Genomic DNA, 11,180 nt, shown 5'->3' with positions numbered 1-11,180 from the left:
ATTCCACCAGAGAGCTCTTAAACCTGATAAACAACTTCAGTGAAGTAGCTGAATACAAAATTAACTCAAACAAATCAGTGGCCTTTCTCTACAAAGGATAAACAGGCTGAGAAAGAAATTAGGGAAGCAACAACCTTCAAAATAGTTACAAATAATATAAAATACCTTGGTGTGACTCTAACTAAGGAAGTGAAAAATCTGTATGATAGGAACTTCAAGTCTCTGAAGAAAGAGATCAAAAAAGATCTCAAAAGATGGAAAGATCTCCCATGCTCATGGATTGGCAGGATTAATATGGTCAAAATGGCTATCTTGCCGAAAGAAATCTACAGATTCAATGCAGTCTCCATCATAATTCCAACTCAATTCTTCACAGAGTTAGAAAGGGCAATTTGCAAATTCATCTGGAATAACAAAAAACCCAGGATAGCAAATACTATTCTCAAAAATAAAAGAACCTCTGGTGGAATAACAATCCCTGACCTCAAGCTATATATACTACAGATCAATTGTGATAAAAACTGCACGGTACTTGTACAGTGACAGGAAGGTAGATCAATGGAATAGAATTGAAGACTCAGAAATGAATCCACACACCTATGGTCACTTGATCTTTGACAAAGGAGCTAAAACTATCCAGTGGAAAGAATATAGCATTTTAAACAAATGGTGCTGGCTCAACTGGTGGTTAGTATGTAGAAGAATGCAAATTGATCCATTCTTATCTCCTTGTATAAAGCTCAAGTCTAAGTGGATCAAGGGACTCCACATAAAACCAGAGACACTGAAACTTATAGAGGAGAAAGTGGGAAGAGCCTCGAAGATATGGGTACAGGGGAAAAATTCTTGAATGGAACAGCAATGGCTTGTGCTGTAAGATTAAGAATCAACAAATGGGACCTCATAAAATTGCAAAGCTTCTGTATGGCAAAGGACACTGTCAATAGGAAAAAAACGGCAACCAACAGATTGGGAAAAGATATTTACCAATCCTAAATCCGATAGGGGGCCAATATCCAATATATATAAAGAACTCAAGAAGTTGGAGTCCAGAAAACCAAATAACCCTATCAAAAATGGGGTACAGAGCTAAACAAAGAATTCTCACCTGAGGAATACTGAATGGCTGAGAAGCACCTAAAGAAATGTTCAACATCCTTATCATCAGGGAAATGCAAATCAAAACAACCCTGAGATTCCACCTCACACCAGTCAGAATGACTAGGATCAAAAATTCAAGTGAAAGCAGATGCTGGCGAGGATGTGGAGAAAGAGGAACCCTTCTCCATTGTTGGTAAGATTGCAAGCTGGTACAACTACTCTGGAAATCAGTTTCGCATTTCCTCAGTAAATTAGACATAGTACTACTGCAAGATCCAGCAATACCATTCCTGGGCATATATCCAGAAGATGCTCCAACATGTCATAAGGACATGTGCTCCACTATGTTCATAGCAGCCTCATTTATAATACCCAGAAGCTGGAAAGAACCCAGATGTCCTTCAACAGAGGAGTGGATACAGAAAATGTGGTACATTTATACAATGGAGTACTACTCAGCTATTAAAAACAATGAATTCATGAAATTCTTAGACAAATGGATGGATCTGGAGGATGTCATCCTATGTGAGGTAACCCAATCACAAAAGAACACACATGATATGCACTCACTGATAAGTGAATATTAGCCCAGAATCTCAGAATACCCAAGATACAATTTGCAAAACACAAGAAACTCAAGAAGGAAGGCCAAAGTGTGAACACTTCGATCCTTCTTAGAAGGGGGAACAAAATACCCATGAAAGGAGTTACAGAGACAAAGTTATGAACAGAGACTGAAGGCATGACCATCCAGAGACTGCCCCACCTGGGGATCCATCCCATAAACAACCACCAAACCCAGACACTATTGCAGATGCCAACAAAAGTTTGCTGACAGGAGAGTGATATAGCTGTCTCTTGAAAGGCTCTGCCAGTGCCTGACTAATACAGAAGTGGATGCCCATCCATTGGATGGAGCACAGGTCCCCATTGAAGGAGCTATAGTAAGTATGCAAGGAGCTGAAGGTGTTTGAAGCTCCCTAGGAGGAACAACAATATAAACTAACCAGTAACCTTAGAGCTCCCTGGGACTAAACTACCAATCAAAGAAAACACACAGAAAGACTCATGGCTCTAGCTGTATATGTAGCTGAGGATGGCCTAGTCAGTCATCAATGGGAGGAGAGGCCCTTGGTCCTGTGGAGGTTCTATGCCCCAGTATAAGAGAATGCCTGAGCCAAGAAGCAGGAGTGGGTTGGGGGGTGAGGGGGAGAGGATAGGGGATTTTTGGAGGGGAAACTAGGAAAGGGGATAAACATTTGAAATGTAAATAAAGAAAACATCTAATAATAACAACAACAAAACAAAAAAAAAAAAAAAGAGGGAAGAACCTGGGCATAGTCACAATTTGAACCAAGCAAAACAAAACTCCAACAGGATCAATAACTCATGATCTTCTGGGCTTCTCCAGAGGGCTTGGCTCACTTCTCCAGCTCTGCCCTCTAGTCTCTGGTTGACACCACTCCATTGCTACTGCTGCTGCTGCTGCTTTGGTGGTCATTCCATGTACTTGCATCTCAAAAATGATGGGGTCTTCTGCAACTGCAATGCACTTCTAGCAAGAGCCTTTCATATGTTCTTCGTGGTGCCAAGCCCCAACTTCCTTGTATGACCCCTTCAGTCCTGGGCCTTCAACTGGCACTGAGGCTGTACCTTTCCCAATAGCCTCTTCTGGCCGTGTAGAACCTCTCATAGTATCGAGCCTCAGTTGCTCTCCATGACCCCTTTATGCCTTCAAATCCAGTACCACATGGGTGACTCTTACACATTACCAAGTCTGGCTGCAGCACAAGGTATAACTTTGGCCACCTTTGTAACACAGCTTTCTGTGCTGTCAGAAAACACATTCCAAAATATTTTACCTCAGTGATGCTCATCTCTTCTTGATCACTGCTAATTTCTTAGCTCTAATTATGCAGCATCTATTGTCCCAGTAATGTAAAAGTTTCTGGTGTCTGGTTAATCACAGCTGATTCTTTAGCCCCAGTTAACAAGAACCACAGACTCTTAAATCAAAATAAAAATGCCCCTGATAGAGTCTTTAATCTTCCCTCTAAAATTTCACAAGCCAGGCCTTCATCTTCTATGCTGTTCTCATCATTCTTATCTTCCAAGGTCCTACAGAATATCCTTCTGAGGTCTCAACATTCAATGGCTTTTCTAATTTAAAGTTTTCAAAGTCCCCCAAATATGATCAGGTCTATCACAGTATAGTGGTACTAACTATCTTAGAGTTTCTATTGCTGTGAGAAAACAACATGACCTAAAAGTAAGTTGGGGAGGAAAGGGTTTATTTGGCTTACATTTTCAGATCATAGTCCATCATTGGAGGAAGTCAGGACAGGAACTCAAGCAGGGCTGGAACCTGAAAGCAGGAACTGATGCAGAGGCCATGGAGAGGCGCTGCCTACTGGCTTACTTCCCTTCATTTTCTCAGCCTGTTTTCTTAAAAAACCCAGGATGACTAGCCCAGGGATGACTTCACCCACTGTGATGGTTTGTATATGCTTGCACAAGGAGTGACACTATTAGAAGGTGTGGCCATGTTTGAGTAGGTGTGTCACTATGGCTGTGGGCTATAAGACCATCATTGTAGCTGCCTGGAAGTCAGTCTTCCACCAGCAGCCTTCAGATGAATATGTAGAACCCTCAGCTTCTCCTGCACCATGCCTTCCTGGATGCTGCCATGTTCCTTGATGATAAGGGACTGAACCTCTGAACCTGTAAACCAGCCCCAATTAAATGTTGCCTTATAAGAGTTGCCCTGGTCATGGTGTCTGTTCACAGCGGTAAAACCCTACCTAAGACACCCACATTGATCACTAATTGAGAAAATGCCTTACAGCTGGATCTCATGGAAGCATTTCTTCAACTGAAGCTCCTTCTTCTGTGATGACTCTAACTTGTGTCTTTCCTGTGTGTTTCCCAGTAAATCTCTTTTTTGAGGTCTGTTGTGCTCTGTGACTTTGTGGTATGCCTTGGCTCCCAACTTCCAGGATACCTTTCCCTTCAGAGCTGTAGCACACCTTTCACCTAGCCAGTGCTGACATTTACATCACTAACAAAGCAGAAATTGACATGGAGGTGAACTTTTGGATATAAGAGAGAAGTCTGTGTCACAGAAACTGTGTGTGACCTTGATTGGAAGCAGGCCCTGCTCACAAAGCTTAAAATGCAGTCATAGATGGATATACTCAGGTCCCTGGAAACAGAATTCTGTGGAAGGGAATCTTAAGTTGGGATATATAGGTTGCACCTGACAAGGTTCTATAGTCACAAATTTCAATTTAAAATATTAGGTATGTAAGTCTGCCTCTGTCTAGTCTGTGGATTAGGTTGAGTTGATAAAACAGGAGAAGAAACAGTAACAGAAAGTCATGGTCTCTGTGCAGTCATGCTTCCCCCACCTCTCCACTGCTTCACAGCATAACTTCCACTTTTGTACTTTCTCTATTGAACTGCTCCCTTTGTGCACTATGGTTTTTGTGTAGCTGGTAAGTATGGTGGATTGGAGATTGTTGATCAAAGATACAGTGCATGTTTATGTGTTGTTCCTCACTCCTCTTATGTACACATATGATTAAATAAAAACTAATATTTAGGGGATGGAGAGATGGCTCAGTCATGAAGAGTAATTGTTGCTCTTGCAGAGGACCCAGATTTAATTCCCTGCATGCACATGGTTGTTAACCACTATCTATAACTCCAGTTCAAGGGGGGAATCTTATGTTCTCTATAGGCCTGCTAGGGCACTACATGCACATCATGTAAAGACACACATGCAGACAAAATACTCATACACATAAAATACAAAAACAAAATCTTGGGTTGGGTAGGGTCATACATACCTTTAATCCCAACACTTGGGAGGCAGAACTATCTTGAGTTCAAGACCAGCCTATGTAGGGAGTTCCAGGCTTGCCAGGGTTACACCATGAGACCTTGCCTTAAAAAATAAAAAATAAAAAGATAGGGCTGGAGAGATGGCCCAGTAGTTAAGAGCACTGAGTGCTCTTCCAGAGGTCCTGAGTTCAATTCCCAGCAACCATATGGTGGCATGGTGGCTCACAACTACCTATAATGAGATCTGATGCCCTCTTTTGGTGTGTCTGAAGACAGCTACAGTGTACTCACATACATTAAATAAATAAATAAATCATAAAAGTCACTGTTTTTAAAACATAAATAAATAAAAATAAAAGTCTTTTAATCCCAGCACTTGGGATGCAGAGACAGATGGATCTTTATAAATTTGAGGCCAGCCTGTTCTACAGAGTAAGTTCCAGGATGGCCAAGGCTATACAGAAAAACCCTGTTTTGAAAAACCAAAAAGTAAAATAAAAGAAAATTAAAAGAACAGGGTCAGAGAGATGGCTCATCAGCTAAAGATACTCTCTGCCAAGTCTGATGACCTGATTGTTCTCTTACCTGAGCTCAGTTCTCCAGACCTGCAAAGTAGGAGGAGAGAGTTGACTCCAGGAAGTTGTCCTTTGACAGTCATAAACATTCCATGGCAGGTGTGGCCACATGCACATATGCACACTCATACAATAAATTAATGTTAAAAAAAAAGACCATCTATCTCAGAGCAGAGTGCTCTATACTCAGGACACTCGTGGTGGTTTGGATGCTAATGGCCTCTATAGGCTCCTGTGCTTGAGTGCTTTGTCCCCAGTTGGTGGAGCTGTTTGGGAAGGATTAATAGGAGTGGCCTTGTTGGAGAATGTCACTAGGGTGGGCTTTAAGGTCGCAAAAGACTCAGCATTCCTAGTGTGCTCTCTGCCTTCTGCTTGAGAATCCAAATGTGAACTTTCAGCTGTTCCTGTCACCATTCTTTTGCTCTATCACTAAGGACTTTAACCCTCTGACAGTAGGTCCAAATTAAACACTATTTTAGAGCTTGCCTTGGTCATAGTGTCTTATCACAGCAATTTAAAAAGTAACTAAGACAATAAATACCTGAAGTTCAGTGCCCATCAAGGTAAAGGGATTAAAAAGAAAAGACTGATTATGTAGGTGGGTGTGGTGGAACACACCTATTATTCCAGCCCTTGAAAGGTAGAGGCAGGATGATCCAGAGTTCAAGGCCAGTCTTGGCTGCAGAGCCAGCTGGAGGCCTGACTTGGTTGCATGAGATTTTGTTTTAAAAACAAACTAAGAATGGAGACTAAAGGCCAAGAGTAAAGGCAAAATTCCCCACAATTTAACCTGCAGCCCTGGTGCTTAGAGCCCAGCTCAGTGGCTCAGAGTGTCTCATACACACTCATGTAGATCTCAGTGACCCAAATGATCCAATGACCCATGGAGCCTCACCCCAGATGACCAGGCTCATGGGAGACAACTGATGCTGTCTGATTAGCAATCAATCTTTAATTTTTTTCTTTTGCAAAGTCTTCTTGTTATGTGATGCTGGTTCTCCTGGAACTTCCTAGGTAGTCTCAGAGAGAGGTGGGGGAGAGTGTCAAGTATCAAAGAGATACACAGCTGCTCTGATTGAAGGTCTTGGCAAGACCTGATCAGAAGTACTTGGTCAAGGCAGCAGTCAACTCTTATTTCTGGACCAGGTTGTGGTGAGGGTGGGGGAAGACTCAACTGTTCTTCCTGGCTGAAGCTTAGCCTCACGATCTACAGCCAATCAGCTGGTTTAAAATAACAGCAGAGTCAGGAAAGAAGAAAGGACCACAGAGGGCAAGTTAAAGTTAGTAGTTAATCATTGTAGGATAGTTACATTAAGGTTAGCAGTTCTTCAGTGTAAGAAGATGTTTACATTTGACTGAACAGATATTCTGTTTCTAACAAAGAAAACAGAAGCAAGAGGAAGAAAGACACAGGAAGAAGCAGGCACATCTTTACTCTACAGAGATTACTCCTCTCTTTAAAGAAGTATCTGGGAGTTGAATAAACAGGCTTGCAGAGGTGGAAGTGGAAGTGCTCAGCAGAGAGGAAGGGGTGAGTGTGCACAAAGTTTGCTTTATAGGGATTGATGGGAGAAATGATTATTTAATATATTTTACAGTCATCATAAATGCTTGTGCACATAGGGAGTTCTAGACCAGTCTGGGCCGAAGCCCGAAGCCTATCTCAAAAGCCAAAATAAACAAAATCCCAGGGCACAAGTGTTATATTTCTGACTGTAAAGAGACAAAGGGCAAGAAAGATACCAGTGTTTGACATCCCCAGATGAACTGTTTATTATCACACATCGCAAAGGGCAGCAATTTCCGCTCAGGGTCGGAGAGTTCTTCAGGGGAAAGGGGGCTTGGTAATGAGGAAGTCGGTGCTATGGTGGAGGCCTTGGAACGGCTTGGCCTAGCAAGGCAGACTCTCTTGGGAAGCAGGCTGTCTCAGCACAGTCTTTCCTGGGTTGTAGCTGACCAATAATGGATGAGCAAGGCCAGCTGTAATCTTGTAGGACTCTTTTTGTTTTGTTTTGTTTTTTGGCTCTTTGTTTTGTTTTGTTTTTTCAATTGAGGTACTTGAGAAAGGTCTTTCTCCATTCTCTCCCCTCTCCTCTGTGCTGAGGATCCTGGGCCTTAGGCATGTGAGACAATGCCTCTTCCGGGTGAACAACACAACCTTGTTGCATGCATGTTGAATCCAGTTCACTCTGGGTTTCAACCTTGATCCTCCCATAGAACAGCTGGATAAATGTAGGACACACAAACCTTGTCCTATGGCATTAACTTCATCATTCTTGCAGTTGTTTTGATGGGGACAAGAAGATGTACTTCATAGAGATATGGTGATTCATATGTGTAGAAGCAGGTGGATCTCTGAGCTTAAGGCCAGCCTGGTATATAGAGGGAATTCCAGGATAGCCAGGGCTAGACTGAAAAACCCTATCTTGGGGGGAAAAAAAGGCAGAGGGTGGACTACAAAAGCCAGAGTTATTATTTGTCCTCAGGCTTGGAGATGATGATGATGATGATGATTGTCTTAGTCAGGGTTTCTATTCCTGCACAAACATCATGACCAAGAAGCAAGTTGGGGAGGAAAGGGTTTATTTGGCTTACACTTCCATACTGCTGTTCATCACCAAGAAAGTCAGGCCTGGAACTCAAGCAGGTCAGAAAACAGGAGCTGATGCAGAGGACATGGAGGGTTGTTCATTACTGGCTTGCTTCTCCTGGCTTGCTCAGCCTGCTCTCTTATAGAATTAAGACTACCAGTCCAGAGATGGTCCCACCCACAAGGGGCCTTTCCCCCTTGATCACTAATTGAAAAAATGCCTTACAGTTGTATCTCATGGAGGCATTTCCTCAACTGAAGCTCCTTTCTCTGTGATAATTCCAGCTGTGTCAAGCTGACACAAAACTAGCCAGTACAATTGATCCCTTGTCAACTTGACACACAAACACATCACTGGTAAGCCTCAACCCTTAGTTTCTTATTCATCCCCAAGATCTAAATAACTTTCAAAGTCCCACAGGTTTTACAGATTCTTAAAATTTCAATCTCTCTTAAAATCCAAAGTCTTTACAATTAAAAGTCTCTTAACTGTGGGATTCACTAAAAAAAATTCCTTCAAGAGGGAAAAATATCAGGGTACAGTTCTCCAACCATCCAATGTCTGGGATCCAACTCATGATCTTCTGGGCTTCTCCAAGGGCTTGGGTCACTTCTCCAGCCATGCCCTGTGTAGCACATGCGTCATCCTCTAGGCTCCAGATGCCTGTACTCCACTGCTCCTGCTGCTCTTGGTGGCCATCTCATGGTACTGGCTTCTCCAAAACACTGCATGACCCCTTCAGTCCTGGGCCGTCAATTGCAACTGAGGCTGCACCTTCACCAATGGCCTTCCATGGCCTCTCACAGTGCCAAGCCTCAGCTGCTCTGTGTGACCCCTTCATGCCTTCAAAACCAGTACCACTTGGGTGATCCTTACCAAGTCCTGCTGCAGCAGGAGTACAACCTTGGCTATCTCTGGAACATAGCCTCTTTGTGCTTTCAGAAAACACTTCCCAGAAGATGTCATCTCAATGATGCTGGTCTCTTCTTAATCACTGCTAATTTCTTAGCTCCAGCTACCCAGCATCAATAGTCCCAGTAATGCAAAGGTTTTGCTTTAGTAGTTCTGGTATCTTGTTAATCACAGCTGATTCTTCAGCCCCAGCTAACCAGAACCACAGAATCTTCACAATCCAAAATAGCATTGGCCCTGAAAAGAGTCTTTAATTTTCTCTCTGAAATTTCACAAGCCAGGCCTCCGTTTTTCTGCACTGTTCTCAACATTATCTTCCAAGCTCCTACACAACATCTCACAGAGTTCTTAACAGCGAATGGGTCTTCTGGCCCAAAGTTCCAAAGTCTTTCCACAATCCTCCCCAAAACATGGTCAGGTTGTCACAGGAATACCCCACTTCTGGTACCAATTTGTCTTAGTCAGGGTTTCTATTCCTGCACAAACATCATGACCAAGAAGCAAGTTGGGGAGGAAAGGTTTTTTCGGCTTACACTTCCATACTGCTGTTCATCACCAAGGAAGTCAGGCCTGGAACTCAAGCAGGTCAGAAAACAGGAGCTGATGCAGAGGACATGGAGGGTTGTTCATTACTAGCTTGCTTAGCCTGCTCTCTTATAGAACCAAGACAACCAGCCTAGAGATAGTCCCACCCACAAGGGGCCTTTCCCCCTTGATCACTAATTGAGAAAATGCCTTACAGTTGTATCTCATGGAGACATTTTCTCAACTGAAGCTCCTTTCTCTGTGATAACTCCAGCTGTGTCAAGTTGACACAAAACTAGCCAGTACAATGATGATGATGATGATTTTGGGGTGTGTGTGTATGTGTGTGCACACATTGGGACCAGAGGTTAATCTTGGGTATTATTTTTCAGGCATCATTGTCTTAGTTACTTCCTTTTGTTGTGAGGAGACACCATGACCAATTCAACTTCTAAATGAAAACATTTAATTAGGTGTTTGCTTATAGTCTACAGGGTCCATGACTATCATGTCTAGAAGCAGGCAGCAGGAAGGCAGGCATGGCATTGGAGCAGAAGCTAAGAGTTTGTATCCTGATCTACAAGTTAGAGGTTGGGGGTGGGGTGAGTGGAAGAGGTGGGGGAGGGCTGGTATGAACTTTTAAAATCTCAAAGCCCACCCCAGTACATACCTTCTTCAACAAGACCACACCTCCTAATCCTTCCCAAAACAGTTCCACCACCTTGGGACCAAGCATTCAAATATGTGAACCTGTGGGGGCTATTCTCACTCCACCACCTCAGCCACCTATCCATTCTTAGATATGTTTAAATTATTTTATGTGTATGTATGCTTTGCCTGCATGTATGTCTGTACACCACATGCATGAAGGGTCAAAGGGTGTTAGATGCCTTTGGAGATGAGTAAATTTGTTTGGACATGGAAAGGAAGACTAGCAAGGGAAAATGCAGAATTTGTGTAGCTTGAGATTCTAGGAGGCTAGGACAGAAACTCCAGGAACCTGGTTACTAATAAAAAGTCTAAACTTTGGGTGTTAGATCCTTTGTAATGAGTTACAAATGTTGTGGACCTTCATGTGGGTGTCAGGAATCTAATCGTGGCCCTCTGGAAATACAGTCAGTGCTCCTAACCACTGAGCTACCTCTCTAATCCCTGTCTACCTTGTTTTCTTGAGACAAGGTCTCTCAATCACATGGAGTCTTTTAGTTGCTTAGGCTAGCAGGCCAGTGAACCCCAGGGATCTGAGTCTGCCTCCCCAGCACTGGAATGATAATTGAACACTACCTAGTATTTCCATGTGGGTTCACAGGAATTCAGGTCCTCGTGTGCACTTAGCAGCCACTTTTCTGACTGAGCCATCTCCCAGTCTCAGGGTTGGCAATTCTTTTCTCTTAAAAATCAAAGGTCTTTTTGGGTATTTTGGGGGATGAAATAGAAAGAGAGTTCCAGTACCAGAAAGTTTGGATCCCCTTCCTTCCTTCCTTCCTTCCTTCCTTCCTTCCTTCCTTCCTTCCTTCCTTCCTTCCTTCCTTCCTCCCTTCCTCCCTACCTCCCTTCCTTCCTCTCTCCCTTCCTTCTATTTTTTCTCTCTATAAGATATCACATGTGTCAGATTGGCCTAAACTGACTAATG

This window comes from Mus musculus, chromosome 16, assembly GCF_000001635.26.
Source record: "Mus musculus strain C57BL/6J chromosome 16, GRCm38.p6 C57BL/6J".
Taxonomy (NCBI): domain Eukaryota; kingdom Metazoa; phylum Chordata; class Mammalia; order Rodentia; family Muridae; genus Mus; species Mus musculus.
The sequence above is the reverse complement of the archived record's forward strand: the minus strand, read 5'-3'. Positions refer to the sequence as shown.